Genomic DNA, 6,503 nt, shown 5'->3' with positions numbered 1-6,503 from the left:
CTTACCCCAAAGAGCAGCCCAGGCAGAAGAAGCTCTCTGATGGCACACCTGCAACTCAGTTACTATTAGGTCCCACCTGGAACCTGAAGCCAATCACATGGGAAAGTGCAGGGGGAAAGCACAAAAAAAGCAGAAAGAAGAGGAACAGCAGCTGTGGTTTTATTACCTTATTTATATGGCTTAGCTCAACAGCATGCAGAGTGCAGACATGAGAACTGGGGTGTTTCTAGAAGCTACAATCTGTTGTCGACGGAAGAAAGACACAGACGCCCAATATGAGTGAACAGTGAACTTCAACTTTAATGGATAGCTCAGTCGCCTTTTATCTAGTTCGAACATAATCAACTCATACATATTGCAAAAACTAAGCTCAGGATTGGCTAACACTTTCCTATCTTGTCAGTTAGTTCCTCCCTCTTTTAGCTACCGTCCCGCCTTAGGGACTTGCCCAACCACACAAGGGCATCGTGTCCTTGGGCCTGATTGGTTCTCAACCGGCTGCGCACGTGCCCAGGCTCATATGAGTTGAGTACGGTACCTCCCCTAGCCCATGGCCTCCTAACTGCTCAACATCCACGTGTCCTACCTCACTTAACCATTCCTCCACAATTCCCCCATTTTTATTTTGTGCTACAAATACCTTCTCTGTGAGTTGCTCTAGTTTCTTAGTTAGGCAGTTAAAGGTTACATATGCAGCAATTATAATCAATATAATTATAAGTAGAAAGCAAAGTCCCTCTTTAACTAACAAAACCCATCCACCCGTGTTCCCAAAAACAGATTTAAGCCAACCTTCAAACCAACTATCTTGTACTACAATTTTTTGTGTATGATCCCTTAACCATTTCAACTGGTCGTGAATTGACTGACCATGGTCGGAAAGATTAAAGCAACACATTCCTTCTACATCTTCACACCCATGTCCCTGAGCCAAGAACAAGAAATCAATAGCGGCCCTATTTTGCAGCACAGCGTGCCTTAGGCTTTCCGTGTCTTGCGACATTTCAGAAAGAACTTGTGTGTTTACATTTGACTGTTTAACAGCCCAACAAGCAAGCTTATTTATGCTAGCCAAAGCGTGTGCAGTTCCTACAGTCAGAAAAAGATCCATTAAGCAGAGTAATACGGGCAGAGTATGGTGCTAACATTTCACTCAGTTCCTTTGGGTCCCCTATCGGGACCCCAAACAAGCATGTTCTGAAAGGGTACATAACATAACACAACTATACAACTTAACCCTAATAACACTACAATTACTGTAAGCACTTAATGGTAACACAATTAATAGTAAGTAACACAACTTAGTAGTAACACACTTAAACCTAATCACTTGATGGTGATCAAAGGCTGTTCTTGATAGTCGTCGAGGTGTCACAGCCCACGTCATTGTCAGAATGATTATCAGGAACCTCTTCCTGGTCGTCTTCGGCGTGTGCAGATTCTAAAGCTGCTTCAGTCCACTTTGCAGTGATCCACTGGGTACCTGTTTCTGGCACCACTTCAAAATCTCTATAACATTTTATAACATTTTTGCAAGTAACTCTTTAACCACATTTATCACAATACTACATGCAATGATGATTGACACCACAGTGAACAAAATCCTTAATCCCTCTTTGACTAATCCCAGTAACCATCTATGCATTGTTTCAAACAAATCAGTGAACCATTGATTGAAAGGATTGATACCATATTGACTCTTTCTCATGTGCTCTTTCAAGAAAGTAATGGATTTGTGAATTGACTCATTACGATCAAAAAGTTTTAAACAGTACGTTCCCTTAAGCTTCTCCAAGTGGCTACTTCGCACAATGACTCCATAGTTGTGAAACATGATTTTGCTCGACCAGTACTAATTTCCTATGATTTCAGCCTGCACTATGGCAATAAATGCGCTCTCACTAACACAGTACACAGCACACTCACACACCCAGAGGCCTCTGGCACATCTCACTCTCAATCATACCACAACCTCAATCATACCACACGAATATAATTTAGAATGATAAGCAAACAAACAAGTATTGCCTCTCATTGCGTTCCTCGTGAAGTGACTTGCAACACTTTGTTTTAAAACCTTACCCTTACACAAATACTTTCAACACAAAATACCTGGACATTTAAGAATAACACATACAATTATTAACACTCCAGTTAGTATCCCTTTTTCATTGCAAGGTAAACCTCTTATAAAAAGAATGCCAGAGAGAAGCAGTACAGCCGCCGCTGCTTCCATGGTTACATCAGACAGGCTGCAGGGTCCTGATGTCCATCCCTCTGCTCTGTGCCGACTCGCCACACGGTGAGGGTCAGCTGCCGTTCGATTCCGCGGAACTCCGAGCACAGCACTGCTCGTGGCGGTGACTGAGGGGGGGGGAGGCTCCCACTGCCCCGTAGCCCCGAGGCAGCGTTATCGTTCTCACTGAAGGCGGCAGTGGGCAATCCCCAGCTCCAACACTTTCCGGCAATCCCAGTCGCTCTGTAGCAGCAGTAGCGACTCTCTGCTCAGCCTGATGTATAACTAAGGCGTTAGTGACTGCTCTCCAAGGCTTCAATAATTTTTTAGCAGCCTTATTTTCATTAATAACTTCATCAAACAATTTGTCCCCAAATTTACGCCACTCTGTTTGTTCAAAAACTGTATCAGGATTGATAAAACAACCCTGCATTACTCCATATGCTAATAATCCTGGTAAATCCTTTTTGCAGTCTATATCTGAAGTGATCCGCTTTTCTAAAAAGCATTCGAGCAAAGCATACGCCGCTTTTCTCTCCATACCTTTATATACGTCGGTTGCAGCCTTTGCAAAGACCTCAGCGGTGCTTCTCCGGCGGGACCCTTTATAGGCTCATCCCGGGTGCGGGGACTCCCTTCCACCTTCCGAGCTGTGGGTGCGGGGACTCCAAGTTTTCGTCCCTTTCACCTTTCAGACCTCGGCGACGCGTGACCGGCGGGATCCTCTCCCGGGTGCGGGGACTCCACATCCCTTTCACCTTCCCGACGCAGGTGAGGGGATTCTTGTCCCTTCCACCTCCTGGGCTGCGTTGCAGGACCGATTCCTCCCTTATTCCGTCCAACCGTGGCCCAGGATCACCGCCAGCAGTGTCCAAATCCCGTTCAGATCGGTCCCTGTTCGGGCGCTATTTGTTGTCGACAGAAGGAAGACACGGACGCTCAATATGAGTGAACAGTGAACTTCAACTTTAATGGATAGCTCAGTCGCCTTTTATCTAGTTCGAACATAATCAACTCATACATATTGCAAAAACTAAGCTCAGGATTGGCTAACACTTTCCTATCTTGTCAGTTAGTTCCTCCCTCTTTTAGCTACTGTCCCGCCTTAGGGACTTGCCCAACCACACAAGGGCATCGTGTCCTTGGGCCTGATTGGTTCTCAACCGGCTGCGCACGTGCCCAGGCTCATATGAGTTGAGTACGGTACCTCCCTAGCCCATGAACTCCTAACTGCTCAACATCCACGTGTCCTACCTCACTTAACCATTCCTCCACAACAATCCCCATGCTTTTGCTACAGCTTTGAATATTAAAAGGACAAAATGACCAAGCAAGTAGCTGAATTTTTTTTTTTTCATCTGGAATTAGCTCAAGCTTTTATTTACATAGAAAGAAAAGTCTAGGAGCAGAACTGATTACATGCCAAAAAAGAATTCAATTCCATTCCACTCACAGGAAAAATCACTTACTTCAGTAAGCTCAGAACCAAAAGGCTATGCTGATGTGTTAAAACACATTACAGGACACTGGGTCCAGGCCCTCTGCTGCACCCACTTAAAATCCATCCCTACATTCACCAAGGTACAACCCCAACCCAAACACAGACGCAGCATTTCAGCTTCAACACAGTTTTGGGAACTGGTAGAAAGGACACCTCATCCTCAGCAAGGTGTGCTCAGGCTACACAAGACAGGGCTTTGGGCACCTCTTTGCCTACCAAAGACGACCGCCATCAGCACCTGCTTTGTTCAGATTCTAAAGACTAACATCACAGCCCACATTGCCTGGAACACCTGAGAAACAGAAGAGAAAGCAGCCATACCCTTTTCAAGCCATCCCTGCACGTGTTGCTCCTTGATGATCTGCAACCTCTTCTCAAATCCTCAACTGCTTCTGTGGAGAGCCTGTCATGGCACCTGCAAAGCAAGATGGATACCCTTCGCAGTCACCTTGTGCTACTTGGCAGTTCTGCTCCAATCCAGCTCACAAACAGCCCGCCCTTCTCGTGCTGCTCTTTAGAGTGCAGCTTAGCCCCTCTGAGCCTGTGCGACACACCTGTGAAACAAAAAGAAAAGCATAGGCCTAAGCAGCATCCAAAGCCACAGCACAGCTAGGACAGTTACTCTCATCTGCTCCCTTACCTCGGCCCCCTCACCTGCCCTCGAGGCAGATGCTTCCATCTGCTCTCTTAGGCCAGCTACAACACACCTCTGAAATATAAACAGGATTTTTACTGTATTTTGTGTAGTTAACTAACTGCAGTGACAACTGCACCCCTAAAGTACCTGCTACATCTGTTCATCGCTCACCTTGCCTAAAGCAGCTATGCTCAAGTCCCACGTTGTACACTGTGTTGCAGCTTTAACAAATGAAAACAGTCACAATATAATCATTCAGCGGCCAGCATTAGAACCCATCCCTCAACAACAGCAGGGACCCCATTTACAAATTATCGTTTCAAAACAGCAGCCCCATTACCTCAGCACCTCAGAAGTAGATCAAGCCTGTCACTGAGCTGCCTACCCAGTGCTGAACAGTTCCAGATGGAGCTCTTTCCTGTGACAGGTTCCAAAGGTTTACACTCTACTGGGGACAGGAAAGAAATAAGAATAAACATTTCAAAACCCCATATCTGTAACCTTTCAAGATTCAACAGACCTCCTCAAGCACACCGTTCAAGCACTTATGCGAGCAGCTGCTCACAAGCAGATATACTCTCCCACCTCCACATCTGCCAAACACCACAGAGATGACTGTGCCAGCTGCCTTTCAGTACGTGCCCAGAGGCAGACCGGATGCCTTTGCCAAAACAGTCCAGACAATGTATTAGTACACCCATGCACTGCCACATTAATCACTAACTGCCAGGCAGGACAGCTCCAGACCAAACACATACACACACAGGCACGCCACAAACACTACAAAACACACAACACAAGGCGCAAGAAAAGGTGACCCCCCATAGGGAAGCTCTATGGCAACAGCAAGTCAGAATAGGTGCTCTGCACCAGACCCAAGGAGAGACTCAAATGTCACGACACGCGACTGGAAGCAACTGCCAGAACTGGGATGATGGAGGCCTAAAAAGCCTGCCTTCAAGACAACAGACCAGAAGGATGGGGACTGAAAACCCCATAAGACGACGCTTAGGAATTCAATTCCCAACAAGAGCTCCTGATGCGGCCCAGATGACTTCTGCAAGAGTGAGGATGGAAACAGATGCCATCTCAAACCGAATATGATGCACAAGACCTGAAACAGACCTGCTCTTTAAGCAGTGACTGCAACACAAGAAGTGCTCAGATCAGAGTCATGATGACAAAACATGCATTGAGGCCCTTCAGCACCACTACCAAGTCGCCTGTCTAGTCAGTCCAGTGTCAAAAGCTAGGAGGATATCAAGACCCGAGAAGCACAGAACAGACGCTGCAGAAGCAACACAAGACAGACGAACTGAAGAAAACTGTCCCGCCTGGCGCACGCACTCACAAAATAATCCCGCTGCTTCTATTAGGCTGGTGACCCAGCCACAAGCAGCCTGAACGTGACCCAGCCTGAGCCACCCTCACCGTGGCACCAAGTCTATTCAGCCAGCTGGCTCCATGCTGCTCTGGTTCCCAGCTCCCATTAGCCACCCCAGATATGCAAATACCAGATGCCCCCCAACTTAGCTCTCAGGTTGCTGAATGGTAAAGTCCCTCCGCTTCAAGAAACGCACAGGCACTGATTGTCATCTTAGTCAATTGCCAGGCTCATCATCAGCTGCAAAAACAGAGTAACAGCATTCACTAACACGCCAGCCGTGATGCCCACCTGCTCCACAATGCTGACTAGTACTGATGCAACATACAATTGTGCTCACCTCTTCCTCTCCGAATCCAAGCTCCAACAGTGCAGCCAGTATCATCCACACCACCTGGGAAAACAAAGGGATTAAATGATCGTCGCATTCACAACAAATCACCCAATGGTGGTTTTTTGTTGTTGTTTGTGTGTGTGTGTTTCTTGTTTTTTTTTTGTTTTGTTTTGTTTTTTGTTGTTGTTGTTTGTTGTTGGTTTTTTTTGTTTTTTTTTGTTTTTTTTTTTTGATATCTGCTTTAGCTCAAAAGCATGCAGAGTGCAAACAAGAGAACTGGGGTGTTTCTAGAAGGAACAATCCCCATGCTTTTGCTGCAGCTTTGAATATTAAAAGGACAATACAGCCCAGCAAGTAACTGGAAATTGCTTAACTGGAAATAGCTCAAACTTTTTTTTTTTTTCGTAGAAA

At 46.0% G+C, this 6,503-nt stretch overlaps 1 long non-coding RNA gene across 1 annotated transcript; it reads right to left on the bottom strand.

Annotated features, from left to right (window-relative positions):
- Positions 1 to 310: 310 nt before the first annotated feature.
- Positions 311 to 5,884, bottom strand: LOC311207350. The gene is made up of 4 exons (XR_014618261.1): positions 4,715 to 5,884; positions 4,546 to 4,595; positions 4,059 to 4,152; positions 311 to 3,141 (listed from the first exon to the last, which is right to left on the bottom strand). It is a non-coding gene; the product is annotated as an uncharacterized lncRNA (long non-coding RNA).
- Between the last annotated feature and the right edge of the window lie 619 nt (positions 5,885 to 6,503).

The sequence above is a fragment of the Netta rufina genome (genome assembly GCF_964035555.1).
Source record: "Netta rufina genome assembly, chromosome: 3".
Lineage (NCBI taxonomy): Eukaryota > Metazoa > Chordata > Aves > Anseriformes > Anatidae > Netta > Netta rufina.
The sequence above is the reverse complement of the archived record's forward strand: the minus strand, read 5'-3'. Positions and strand labels throughout refer to the sequence as shown.